The sequence below is a fragment of the Bufo gargarizans genome, chromosome 4 (genome assembly GCF_014858855.1).
Source record: "Bufo gargarizans isolate SCDJY-AF-19 chromosome 4, ASM1485885v1, whole genome shotgun sequence".
Lineage (NCBI taxonomy): Eukaryota > Metazoa > Chordata > Amphibia > Anura > Bufonidae > Bufo > Bufo gargarizans.
In genome coordinates this window covers 212,739,038-212,753,457 of record NC_058083.1, presented here as the reverse complement: position 1 = coordinate 212,753,457, position 14,420 = coordinate 212,739,038, and the positions used below count along the sequence as shown (strand labels likewise).

The 14,420-nt window shown below is 40.2% G+C and overlaps 1 pseudogene; it reads left to right on the top strand.

Moving 5' to 3' along the window:
- Positions 1–14,420, top strand: part of LOC122934686 — a 261,344-nt pseudogene that overhangs the window by 177,699 nt on the left and 69,225 nt on the right.

Below are 14,420 nucleotides of genomic sequence, written 5' to 3'. Positions count from 1 at the left end.
CTTTTTGTTAAAGTGGCATGGTGGTGGGGGGGGGGGGGGGGGGGGGAAGACAACAGAGAAAACTAAAACAATTGCAAATTTTGCCACAAAATAGCACTTGCTCCAAATTTTGCAAAGTTTGTACACCAGAAAATTTGCATACCAGAATGATACATTTCCTGTGCACCCAAAGCTTTAACTTAGTTTAATGGCCCATTTTTTTAGATCATCTGCTATCCTCTACTAGGCTGTAGTAACGGGATTCTCCAGGATTAATTTAAAATGGCTGCAGTTAACCTGTCCTAGAATGTGAGCAGGACTGGTTGCCTTTACTTGCACAGCTGCCAAGGGCAGTAAGGGGTTGGGGCCTCTACACTGTCACGTACCGGCAGGACAGGTAGTGGATCCTCTGGACCAGAGAGGCGATGGCGCGGGTTGTACTAAAGGACCGGTTCTAAGCAGTTACTGGTCTTCACCAGAGCCAGCCGCAAGGCGGGATGGATTTGCTGCGGTAACTACCAGGTCGTGTCCCCTAGTAACAACTCGACCTCTCTGGCAGCTGATAAGGCGTGGTACACAGGGAGAAGGCAAGAGCGTAGTCGGACGTAGCAGAGGTCAGGGCAGGCGGCAAGGTTCTAAGGCGAGTAGACGGTAGCAACAGGTTCGGCAACAGGCAAGGCAAACTAACACAGTGGAACACTTTCTCTGAGGCACAATGCACAAAGATCCGGCAGGAAGCTGTGGGAGATGAAGGTATAAATGGGCAGTGCACAGGTGCAGCCTAATTAAGTCAGCACTGCCTCTCACAAACCTTAACCCTTAATAACCCCTTTGGACCAGGCACCAATCACTGGTGCACTGGCCCTTTGAATCTAAGAGTCCCGGCGCGCGCGCGCCCTAGAGAGCGAGGACGCACACGCCGAGACACTGGAGTGCTGCCTGGGGGCATACGCTGTGAGCGCTCCGAGGCCAGCAGGGGACCCGGAGCGCTCAGCGTAACATACACACTACAATCTGGCACTTGCATATATCAAAATTGGTGAGTTTTCCTATCAGGCTGCTCAGCCAAGATGGCATATCATAGATAGGATCATATCATTACCATATATTGTAGAGCAGTGCAGTTTGTAGAGAAGACCTTGCCTTCTCACTCCCCTAGACAGCTCTGCAAGTGGTGGCAACCAGTTCTCAGGAGTTCATAATTGTCACGAGCTACTGGGGTTTACACGGAAAGTCCTCCAAATAGCAACTACTGTACTTAGTACAGTATATTCTATACTGACTACTAAGTCGCTTATGACAGCAAAGCTTGGTTATCATGTACTAACCATGGTCTTTAATAAACTCTTATAATGTGAAAATATGGCATAGTTATAGGTTCAAGATTTTTAATGAAAATATTTTAGTAAATTTTGTACTTATGACTTTAAACCCATTTAGGCTCCCATAAAAGACACTGTCCTTTGGACATTGCTTTTCATCACCGTCAGCATTCCAGCTGCACTACCAGCGGGAATCACAGTCTGTATATTATATGCCCAAACAAGGCTTCAGAGGAACGGCATATTCTGTCTGAGTGCACAGCGGATTAATATGTGTGGACAACTCAATATTATCTGTTTTGATAAGGTAAAGCATCTACTTTTTTTTGCCAATTTATGCATGAAAACAAAATGCTGATATGAACAAGCCCTTAGTAATTTTGTTTATGGCTCTTTAACAAACGTGTGCAAATAGCCAATGCAATGCTGGAATGCAGAGAGATCCAGAAGGCTGTTCCTTGACATCAGTAATAGCTGCCATTGGTAACTATGTGTTAACAGACTCTTTAACAGCTAAGTGCTATGCTTTTAATGGATTCTGTAATTTGCACCTTTTATAGACTCCGAAACCGACAATGCCTGTGCTTTTAAGGGGGATTTAGATACTGATGGTCTATCCTTAGGATAAGTCTTTAATATCTGACAGTTGGGGGTCTGACTCCCAGCAACCCTGCTGGTCAGCAATTGGAAGAGGAAATGGCATTTCAGTGAGTACCACAGCCTCTTCCTAGGCTAGTGACATCACGTTTATCAGTTTCCGGGGTCTAGGTGTAGCTCAGTCCCATTCAAGTGGATCGGCTTCAGCTTTAATACCAAGCACAACTGCTATAAAATGTATGATGCTGTGCTTGGTAAGCTGTGAGGAGCACAGTGGCCTCTTTAAACAGCTAATCGGTGTTGGTCCTGAGAATCAGGCTCCTACTGATTAAGTATTGATGAAGTCTACTGAGGATGGGTCATCAATATCAAAATCCCAGACAACTCTCATAATAGACTCTGTAACTAAGTATGAAGCTCTGTACATTTGTGTTCCAAGGTACCAATTGGAACCGAAACCGAGTTCAGTTAAAGGTTTTTAACAGTAGAAACTAATTTCTGAAGTTATTACCCAAAGTCTTGTGAGACTTTGCAAAGTAATAACTTCGACTCATCGAAGCCAATACATTCTAATACTGTACGGATCACTCGCTCCATACAGTATTCTAATAAAGTTTGAATGTGAAAAAAGTCGATTCGAACATCCCTATTTATCATTCTAGGTATGGCTGGGTTTACACTAGCGTTAGGGATTCCGTTATGGCTTTCCGTTATAACATAACATCCGGTTATAACAGAAAATAACGGAATGCCCAGACAGAATGCAAAACGGAAGCCTTTAAAAGGCATTCCGTTTGCTTTCCGTCCTAATAGAAGTCTATGGGAAAGCATAACGGATCCGTCTGGGTCCTGTTATGCAAGACGGAAAACAAAGTCCTGTCGACAGGACTTTGTTTTCCGTCTTGCATAACAGGACCCAGACGGATCCGTTATGCTTTCCCATAGACTTCTATTAGGATGGAGAGCAAACAGAATGCCTTTTAACGGCTTCCGTTTTGCATTCCGTCATAATACAAGTCTATTGGCAGAAGAACAGAGCTGTCCTTCCGTCTTATGGATTCTGTTATTTTCCATTATAACCATGTTATAACGGAAAGCCATAACGGAATCCCTAACGCTAGTGTGAACCCACCCAAAATCAGTTTTTTTTTTCCGGTTATATGTCATATGATTTGTTGCACGTATTTTTCTGCTTCAAATGTGAAACATTTACCCACTTACTCCATACTTGGACACTTTTTATAGTGGTATTTGTTTTCCGAGAAGTTTTATGTTTACTACACTGTGTAATTATTACGCAAATTATATTTTGCTCTGATTTTTCCTAGATGGTCGATGCAAATGACAGTATAATTTTCAAGTCATCAACCGTTAGAGTATAAATCAAATTTTATTCAACAAACCTCCCAATGATAACAGTATTTATTTTTATCAAAAATTTAAAAACGCTAAATGCACTGTTCTAACCTATTATGTACAATAGAGTTTCAAAACATTTTATAGGTTGGAAAGAAATGAAAATTATTATTTGTTCAATTTGCAGCTTTAAGAGGTCACATTTACTGAAATCAAAAGCTATTTTAATCAAAAACATCTTAACGGGCCAAGTTTTATGTTGACATAGGACCCCTTCTTTGATATCACCTTTACATTTCTTGGATCCATTAAACGTGTCAGTTTTTGTAGAGTTTCTGCTTGAAATTCTTTGCAGGATGTCATAATGGGCTCCCAGAGATGCAGTTTTGATGTGAACTACCTCCCACCTTCATAGGTCTTTTGCTTAAGGATACTCCAAAGGTTCTCAATAGGGTTAAGGTCAGGGAAGGATGGTGGCCACACCATGTGTTTATCTGCTCTTATGCCATAGCAAGCCAATGACTCAAAGGTATTTTTGCAGCAGGAGATGGTGTATTGTCATGCATGACAAATTTTCTGCAAAAGGCACAGTTCTTCTTTTTGTACCATGACAGAAAGTCTGTATACTTTGTTTTGATCATTTTCACACCTTCAGGGACCCTAAAGAGGCCTACTAGCTCTCTCCTCATGATTTGAGCTCAAAACATTGGTTGCTATGATGCTGTGAGCTTAATGCTGCCGCTGCACTACAGTAATACACTCGTATAGTGTATTACTGTAGTGTAGTGGCGACATGAAGTGCGCAGCGTCATAGAAAACAATGGCGCTGTGCGCTCCTGCTCTTAAGAGAAATCCAGCCCGGCATACCACGGACCGCTCTCGGCCGCGGAACACGGCCGTGTGCATTCGGCCTTAATCTGATGAAGTTGTCTGGCAGAAACCTTCCTCATTATGCCTTTATCTGCACGAACCCGTCTATGCTCTGAATCAGGCACAAATCTCTTCACCGTATGATGATTATGCTTACGTTTTTGTGAAATATCTAATATTTTCATACCTTGTCCAAGGAATTGCATGCTTTTTGGCAGCAGAGAGATCCTTTTTCTTTCCAATATTGCTTGAAACCTGTGACCTGCTAAATAATGTGAGTGATTTCAGCGATCCAAAGAACCCGGAGGCACAATATCATACATTAATTTAATTGAAAAATAAAAAAATTACATCTTTATAAACACATAAATCCAATTTGCATAATAATTTTGAACACACTGTATTTCTGGCATTTGCAAAAGTTGCAGAAAGTCACATGTCCACACCAGGCTACCCCCTGGTGTACTTTTACAGGCATAGGTGTACACCACATTGCACTTGCGCAAAATATAATTTTGTGCCATTTCATACATTTGGTGTAATCTCCCAAAGCAATGACAGACTTAAACTGACACCAAAACCTTCACAAATAATAAATTCCCCCCTTAGTTTTTTGAGCACCATTTCCAGATATACATGAATGACTTTATAATTCATAATCCTAATTTATCTAGACAGGTACCCTAACTGAAGATGGAATGGAATTATGGGGTATTGTTTCTTCAGATGAGAGGAGGTGAGTTTACACTGCATAATAGGACTCAACCAATATACATTATACATGAGAGAAGAAAATAGAGAAAAGGGAAAGAGGGAAAAACTCATCAACAAAACTAGCATATGACAACACACAATCTACAACCTTCATTGATGTCTCTACATTAGAGATACTGTACATTAAAGATACAGTATATGGTATATATCTTAACTGTGAGGGCAAATTCTTTGGTCATAAAGTGATGTTGGAATATGATTATTATCTAAAGGACTGATCCTATCAGTCTCCTATACATGTACTGTAAATATATACCGTATATATATATAAGCTAACACAGCATTATAATGTGACACAAAGTGACAGTTTATTGCTATGGGTAAATGTATGGTAGCCGGTGGTAACAATCAGCCTATTTAAAAAGCACATTGTACTGTAGGATTTGTTGTGCTTTTTAAAACTAAAAAAAGGTACAGAAATTATCCTTTTTGGGGGCAGATGCCTGACAAAAATGTTCAATTGGACAGTCCACTATGATGCACAAAAACAATAAGTTCAGCTACAGGTACGCTCTGATGAAATGACAACTTTTAAAATGAACTATGCAATTGAAAAAAATGTTTTTTTTTGTAAAAAAATTTCAACTGGACAGAGCCACTATGATGCTCCAAGACAATATCAGGCTGCACATCTGATTAAATAATGCTTTTTTAAATTAACTATAAAAAATATGTGTTAATAAATGATAAGTTGGACAGAGTCCACTGTAATTATGACACATATAACTATGGTACACCACCTAATAAAATAACTGCCAGCCTTCCTGAGGCAGCCTGTCTATGATTGTGGGGCCCTCTCTCCTTCTGTACCAGTTTGTAACACGTCTTGTTTATGCTTAGTGCAATTGTCTGTATTATGTATGTATACCCCTTTTGATATGTACAGTGCTATGGAATGAATGGCGCTTTAATAATAAATAATAATAATAATAACTAGCCTCAAGTGCATATTATGTTGCATGAGTCGGTGACTTCCCATGTAGGATACAGAAGCAACAACCAGCAAGCTAAACTATCAATTAAACTAATATCAGTTTTGATATATGAATATTGGCAAAACGGTGACAAATGATTTACATTGTTGGGTATAGACTCCAGTATACAGTATGTTTCTAATCCACCATAGTGAAATTGCAAAGGGTCGATAATGTGTTTCATTGCAAACTCATCAAAGAACCAGGAATGCAAACTGTCAAATAAATTCTATTATCTTAACAGCTATAGCACTCTTTATTGTTTAGTGCAGGCATCCTCAAACTGCGGCCCTCCAGCTGTTGCAAAACTACAACTCCCAGCATGCCTGAACAGCCTACAGGTATCAGCCTACAGCAGGGCATTGTGGAAGTTGTAGTTTTACAACAGCTGGAGGGCCGCAGTTTGAGGATGCCTGGTTTAGTGGCTTGGTTTGGTATTGCATCCCAAGCCCAGTCACTTGAATGCATCCATCAACTGATCAGCAGGGTTAGGTGTCGGGAGTCAGACCCCCACCAATCATGTATTGATGATCTATCCTGGATATAGGAGTTCAATTTTAACTCCCATAAAACCCCTTTAGAGGGGATGTTATCTGGTCAATAACAATTCTTAGAAATAAGTAAATAAATCTTTTTTCATGTACTTTGATGTACAGAAATCTGGAAGTTATGCTTATCTGGGATTGATCATCATTAAATCTAGCAGACTTACTGTAAATATTGTACTGATTCAGTTGTAAAATACTTTTGTGATAATATCTGCATTGTTTTGCAGTTTCCAAGAAGGATATTACTTTTCTCCTGGAAGTAGCCTGCCTTGGAGTCCGCTGCTAGGAGGAATGGTCAGTTGTCATTCACTGATTGTCCTGGATGGCAAAATACAGGGAGACCCGCTGGACCTGAAAATGTTCCAGGGTACAGGATGGGTATGTTCTGTGTTTTATTGATTTAATATGTTGAACTTTTGTAATGGAAAACATGCTATAGGAAAAATTCAATTCAGATTTTTAATGTAAAATTCCTGAATCATAAATTTCAGAATAAGCTCACTTAATGTTGATTAAACATTTAGATCAGGACATATGTGTGACATATCCGTGAAAAAAAGGGTATTTATTCACCCATGTGTAGACAGCAACGTTTCAGCTCACTCTATGGAGCCTTTGTCAAGCCATAGAGTGAGCTGAAACGTTGCTGTCTACACATGGGTGAATAAATACCCTTTTTTTCATGGATATCTGTGTGCTGCCTTGGACTCTTTTTGTAGGTATTCAGCTGGATCTAGGTCCATGATCCGTTTTAAGGAATTGCACCACCTTGGATTTGTGTGCTTCTCATCTATTTTTCTCTCTATATATATATATATATATATATATATATATATATATATATATACAATATGTACAATTAGCACTAGGAATGATGGGTACATCACTTCATCTGCCTCTCTTCTTACCCTGATGCGCCCATCACTCTGGAACAGGGTAAATCTGGACTGATCAGACCAAATTACCTTCTTCCATTGCTCCAGAGTCTAATCTTTATGCTCCCTAGCAAATTGAAGCCTTTTTTTTCTAGTTTGCCTCACTAATTAGTGGTTTTCTTACAGCTACACAGCTGTTCAGTCCCAATCCCTTAAGTTCCCTTCTCATTGTACGTGTGGAAATGCTCTTACTTTCACTATTAAACATAGCCCTGAGTTCTACTGTTGTTTTCCTTCAATTTAATTTCACCAAATGTTTAAGTGATTACTGATCACGATCATTCAGGATTTATCCCCGGAAGAAGCCAGGTTTACTGGCGAAACGGCGTTGGGTCAGGAGTCGGCCGAGAGATCTTTGCACCATGCAGGGTATGTCTAATCTTGTTCCTTTCATCTTAACCTCAATCTCTATAATCGCCTCCTTTGCATTTTGTTTGGGGCGTTGCTGCTATGAGGTTCTGAGGTATGCTCTGTCGTCGCAAAATCTACGACACAACTTCTTCTTTTGTGTGGCTCCAAATCAATTAGAATTATAAGTATGAGCTCATACAGCTTTCTCTCTGAGACCAATGCAGGCTGGTATCATGGAAAATATCTCTGAAGGCACATTTTAAACCATCGGAACATACAATTTGGAAAGGTTATTTTTGCAGACATCACTGGATCTAATCCAGTGCTGGGAACTATGATAGGAATTGTGTCCTGTCTTTGAGATCCACAAACAACACACTTTATTATCTTCACAGTCTGCAGATGCATTACTAATTACCAGCCCCCAACCCCCATATGGAGGGGAGTTGATTCCTAAAAACAAGAGGGGGATGTGCAGGTAATAGCAAAATACAGATGGGAGGGGTTCTTTTTGAGAGCACATTCCAGTACATGGTGTAGAGGAGGGGCTGACAGAAGAAGACCCAGGATTACTTTTTAAAGTTACAACAGATGTGGTGGGGGAAGGGATGCCTCATGGCAACTTCTTTGTTCTCTGTATGATTCAAAATCCTCCATCTTGCAATAAGAAATGCTGCCCATTTCTCCAACTTACTTCAATTTCTCTCAGTCACTTCCATATACACTTTTCACCATAACTCAGTATGCACCAGCCTATTATAATCCTTCAACCAACTTCTCTTTTCCTTCAATACACTTATCCACAAACTTTCATTTAACCTACCGGTTTCTGGCATCTCAATTGCACACATGAACGATTTTAACTTCATAACTGCAACTTTAGTTTCGATATGCAGCCTCTAGGGGGAACTCTTACACAATACTACGTATTTCCGGTTAATACCGGAAATCGCTGCTACTTAGTATGACAGAATGCTTTCAACTTTTATTCCTAACTGAAACTTTTCCTTTCTTTCTTGCATCAACTGAGCTGCTGTTAACATTTTTTTTTCACTCTGTCCTGCAACATTAGAATTTCCCATTATTGTAGTTACACAAAGCTCAAACAATTGCTACTTATCAAACCCGCAAACTTAAGCGTAGTTGCACAAAGCTCAAACGGTATCCGATTACTATAAGTAATCGCCACCGAACCCACTAACTTAAGTGCAGTTGCACAAAGCTCAAATGATATAATAGTATTGAACCCACAATCTCTCAAAGTGAAGACCCCTAGTCAATTCACCGGGATACAAAATCTTAATAACTTCCAATTGCCTATGACAATTGGTGTTAACCCTTTTCTCCAGATTCTCGTCAGAATCTTGGCTGGGATCCAATTCTACGTCACAGGATATCCGACTCAGCTGTCTAACAACTTCCGTTTAGTTTCAGCATGTTCTACCACACAAAGAAGGAATACTCAAACGGGTTCTTACGGACAGATCAGCTATAATTTGAACCCTTCTATCGTGATAACACCAATTCAACTCTTGAGAACACACAAAAGCGAAAGTTTCAGAGGAGATTCGTAAGAAATAAAGCTTTCTTACCTTGCCAGCATATGATCTCGTCTGATGGTTCCGTTTAAGTCGCTCTCGTGACGTTTGAATCGGAAGTTACGCAAGCTGTCTGCCCCACGTTGGGCGCCAAATTTGTCAGCGCAATTCATGCGCTTTCCTTCTTCTTTGTGTGGTGCCAAATCAATGAGAAGTATTAGTATGTGTATACCATACTGCTTTATAATGAGACCAGACACACTAGGTGGTTTCATGAAAGCATCTTCTCTCTTCCCTGAGACATGGTAGAAGAGACGCACCCCTTTATTCACAATACATTGACTTAAATAGCAGACATGACATCACAAAAGGGGTGTTCCTTAAGAAGAGACTATTGGCTCCTTAACCTGATAGGAGTGGTTTCAGCAACTACAACTGTGTTCATAGGTATATTTGAAAACTGTAATGTAATCCCCTCTTCCCCCTCCCCTATTTACCTTAAACAAAAGAATGCACACATGGCTCAAACATCTGGCTTTCGGCCATCTTGTGGACAAAAATGTGTACTACAGAATAATGTTTCAAACCAGATACACGTCTCTCACAGCTCCTAGCTAACATTCTTTTGTTCTTTTCCCTGTTATTTTGTGCACTGATCTCCCGGCCTCTCCTTGGGTCCTGCTCCTCATCTGTGTGTACCACCTTGTGCTGCCTCTTTTATTATACATGTATGTATTGTTTATATATATTTACAATAAAGTTTTTGGGATTTTCATATATACGAAAGTCAGCTTCATTTTTTGGTGATTATTGATTGAGGATTTTTTTCCTGACACATTTCTTCCTCGAATACGATGGGTCCCCTGTAACGGGGCGCCAAAGGCGCAGTCGGTCTCCCATCGGCCGCAGACCTGCTGCTTAGCTTCGGGAGTGAAGATCTGTGTTTGGCCTTGTTCCCAGGGCAGCTTTGCTAGCTGGGAGGCTCCCTGCTCCTAGGTCTGCCTTGAGCGCCGAGCTGATCACTCGGTGCTCGACTTGTCTGTCTGTCGGTCATGTGACGCTGGCTACGTCACATGACCCTCACTCCCTACTCTAAATACAGGCGGCCTGCTGGCTACAGGTTGCCTGTGATTTTCGTCTCTAGGGCTGTGTGTACTATTATTATTGCTTCCTACTTGACCTCTGGTATTGACCTTGTTTGTTTCCTGACCTCGCTTTGCCCGCTCCCTTGGTACCTACGCTATCTCTCGGATTTGACCTCGGCTCGTTCTCGGATTTCGTCTTCTGCCTCGTCCCTTGTATTGACGTGACCTCCTGGACCGACCTCGGCTAGTTGACCCGCCATTGCCTTTCCCATCACTTGGTACTGTTGTCTTATCTACCTCCCTGTCTACCCGTTTGCCTTAGTCTTGTGTAACTCCTTCTGCCTTGGCTGTCTGTTCCTCTCTTTCTCTGTTCGCTCTGCTCTACACATGTAGGACAGGAACCGTCGCCCAGTTGCGCCCGTCACCTAGGGCGGGTGGTGCAAGTAGGCAGGGACAGGGTTGAGGGTGGCAGTCTAGGGGGTGCACTTCCTCTCTACCTTCCTTACCCGTGACAGTCCCCACTATCCTTCCAGTTTTTTATAATGCATTGGACAGTTCTTAACCCAATTCTAATAGTTTTTGCAATCTCCTTAGATGTTTTCTCTGCTTGATGCATGCCAATAATTTGACCCTACTCAAACAGACTAACATCTTTTCCATGACCACGAGATGTGTCTTTCGACATGGTTGTTTAATAAATTAGAAGCAACTCATTGCACTAGTTGGAGTTAAAACACTTGTTGCCAGTTGAAAGATAATCGCCCATGCAGTAATTATCCAATAGGAGGCTCATACCTATTTGCTTAGTTAATTTCAGGTGGTGATTTTTTTTTTGGACAGGCAGTGTATGTATATATATATATATATATATATATATAATGAGATTATTGCTCAATAATTAATGTGTTTAGGTTCTACAAGACACTGATGTCAACAATGAAGATGAGGAATCACAGTCATATACAATTGTTAAACCAGGACCAGATTCTGAAGAGGTAAATTTTCAAACAATATATTTGCATTGAAAATGTTCCTCTGGTGTATATAGTATAGTATATGTATATACAGCAATATAAAGTATAGTATTTATTTCTGTAAGTCTGTAGCAATACAAAAATAAATGAGTGAGTTTCTTAAAATTCATTTGGGTCTGAATTCATCTTAAGGCCATAGTGATTTTATTTTGGTACACATCGATTCTATTTGAATTGAAAAAAACTTTCATTGCCTGTATTGTTTCTCTCTCCTTGAGTCTACCAAGTCAAATCACTTAAAACTTGAATTTAGTAGAATCTGAATTTTCCTTTTATTTTGCGTCAAATTCCGAATTTTTACAATTGATGCAATCATTTCTAAATGCAAATCATTATTTATGTTTGACTGGGTTCACATCACCGTTTAGTTTTCTGTACTTCCGATCCATCAGAAAAATACCTAAAACATCTGATCCTGTACTTTTAAGCATCCATTATGCTCAGTTATGCACATTTTGCATCCCTTTTAGCCATTTCCGCCTGACGGAAAAATAAACTTTGTGTAGGATTTTTTCTGCATCCAAAATAACAGATCTCAAATGGAAATAGCTAAAATGGATGCAAAATGTGCATAACTGAACATAACGGATGCTTAAAATACAGAATGTTTTTTTGTTTTTGTTTATTTTGCTGTTCTTCTGAGGGATTAAAAGAAAAGAAAACTAAATGGTCCTTACTGGAACACCTAGGCCTCTTTCACACGACCCTGACGGATTGGCTCCTGATGCGTTCAGTGAAACTCGCAGCATTTTGCAAGCAAGTTCAGTCAGTTTTGTCTTGGATTGCATGCAGTTGTTCCGTTTTTTCCACACGGGTGCAATGCGTTTTGATGTGTTTTTCAAGCGCGTGATAAAAACCGTTAGGTTTACAAACAACATCTCTTAGCAACCATCAGTGAAATACACATTGCATCCACACTTGCTTGCGGATGCAATGTATTTTTCACTTAAGCCCAATTCACTTCTATGGGGCCAGGGCTGCGTGAAAAATGCAGAATATAGAACATGCTGCGTTTTTCACGCAACGCAGAACTGATGCTTGAAAAAAAAGCTCATGAACCCAGACCCATTGAAATTAATGGGTCAGGATTCAGTGCGGGTGCTATGAGTTCACTTCACACATTGCACCCGCGCGAAAAACTCGCTCGTGTGAAAGGGGCCTTAGCACAACTGTATAGTTTAATACTGTGTGGGTAGCAATCATTATCAATACAGCTGTAGAGTACCATAGAACCTTGCGCTATTTGCATGGTGTGCCATTCTAATTCATTTACATTATACATTATAACAGCATGCAATGTTAAAATCCTAGTAGTGCAATTAATGTTGAGTGAATCGAAGCTAAACAAATTGACTTCGATCCGAATTTCAGGTAAAATTTGATTCGCCACGAAGCTGAATTTCCTTGCGCTTCATGGTAACAAATCAATTTTGGAATCAGCTACTTTTATTTTTACTGCCTACAAATGTACAGTAGATCACACTATTCTGCTTGTTGTTATGTTAACAAAAGTGTGAACAGAGCCTTAAACAGTACAACGACAGCGTTTGTGACAAAACTGATTATCTTGCAATCAGATTCCGGTGGAAGGTGTAGCGATCCTGCATCAGTTTCCTTTCTCATCCAGTCTACAGCGTATGTCAGTCATTGTTGAGGTCATTGGAGGCAATGAATTTCTCGTTTTTATGAAAGGAGCTCCAGAAATGGTTAGAACAATTTTGTGCACCAGAAACAGGTATTACTACGAGAGCATACATTTTTAACCTTCATTTTTGGTTGTTTATTGGGTTTTGTAGGATAAGAACAGGATTATTTCCTTCAAGTGAATTATGCATAAAATACATAATGTAGAGAAAATTTGGTATAAAAACTAATTCAGAATACAATGTTTTAAAAAATTATCAGACTCTATTCATACTGGTGTGATACCTACTACATATTGTGTCACCCTTGATGTATTCATTTTTATGATTACTCTCCCATTAGTGTGTTTTGACTTTTACAACATTAGGGCTCATGCACACAGCCGTTGCCCAGCCATTCTGTGCCTTGTGGGCTGCAATTTGTGGTCTCCAATGTACAGGCAACAACTGTGCGGATGTGGCAGACGGATCCAGACCCACACAACTTGAATGGGTCTGCTATCCGTCTGCACTGCAAAAAAATAGAATACGTTTTTTTTTTTTTGCAGTGCGGAGACACAGAGAAAAACCCCACACAAGCACTCCATAGTGCTTCTGTAGGGTTCCATGCCTCCATTCCGCACCACACCCTCCGGATTGCGGACTCATTCAAGTAATTGGGTCTGCATGAGTGATGTGGTGCAAAAATGTACAGGGCCCGTATAACACGGACCTGCTGTTTGTGTGCCGTAACATGAGCCATTATTCTGACATTCTAAATTAATAGGCACAGCACAGTACCAATATTTAAATAAGTAATTCTTCTGTTTCAGCTCACTTTTTCCTTTAATCCTGCTTTTTCATATTTAGTAGTGTTGATTGAGCACCAAAGTGCTAGTGTGATTGAGTAGAACTCTTCGCGATGCTCGGGTGTCCTACCCAGAACCCGAGCACAGTGGAAGTCAGTGGGAGAACCGCAGGCACCCGCTGCTCAGAGGGGAGGGTGTCGGGATTCTAGTTAGGCTTAGGAGTCCCTGCTTTGACTCCACATATAGCTATATCTATATATGGAGTCAGTGCTTGGGAACACCCCAGTGTATTTAAATCTAATTTCTGAAAAGTTTGTCAGGATTTGAACTCCCAATGTTGTACATTAGAGGCAAGGACCTTATCCACTCAGCTATAAAGCAGAATGCTAAACTGTGTCAGAAAAACTTCATAGTAGTTTCTGATGTAGTGAGTATTCCTATTCAGCAGAATACTTTTGAAAAAAAATATTTCTGTGCTATTTAACATGCAGCTCTATAGAGGCAAGGATGTTAACCACTACACTAATGTACAAGGTTGGGAGTTCGAATCCTGGCAGAAACATTTCAGAAATAGAGATTATTATTAGTAATTGTAAAAAATGTATGGCACAAAATAAATGTATAAT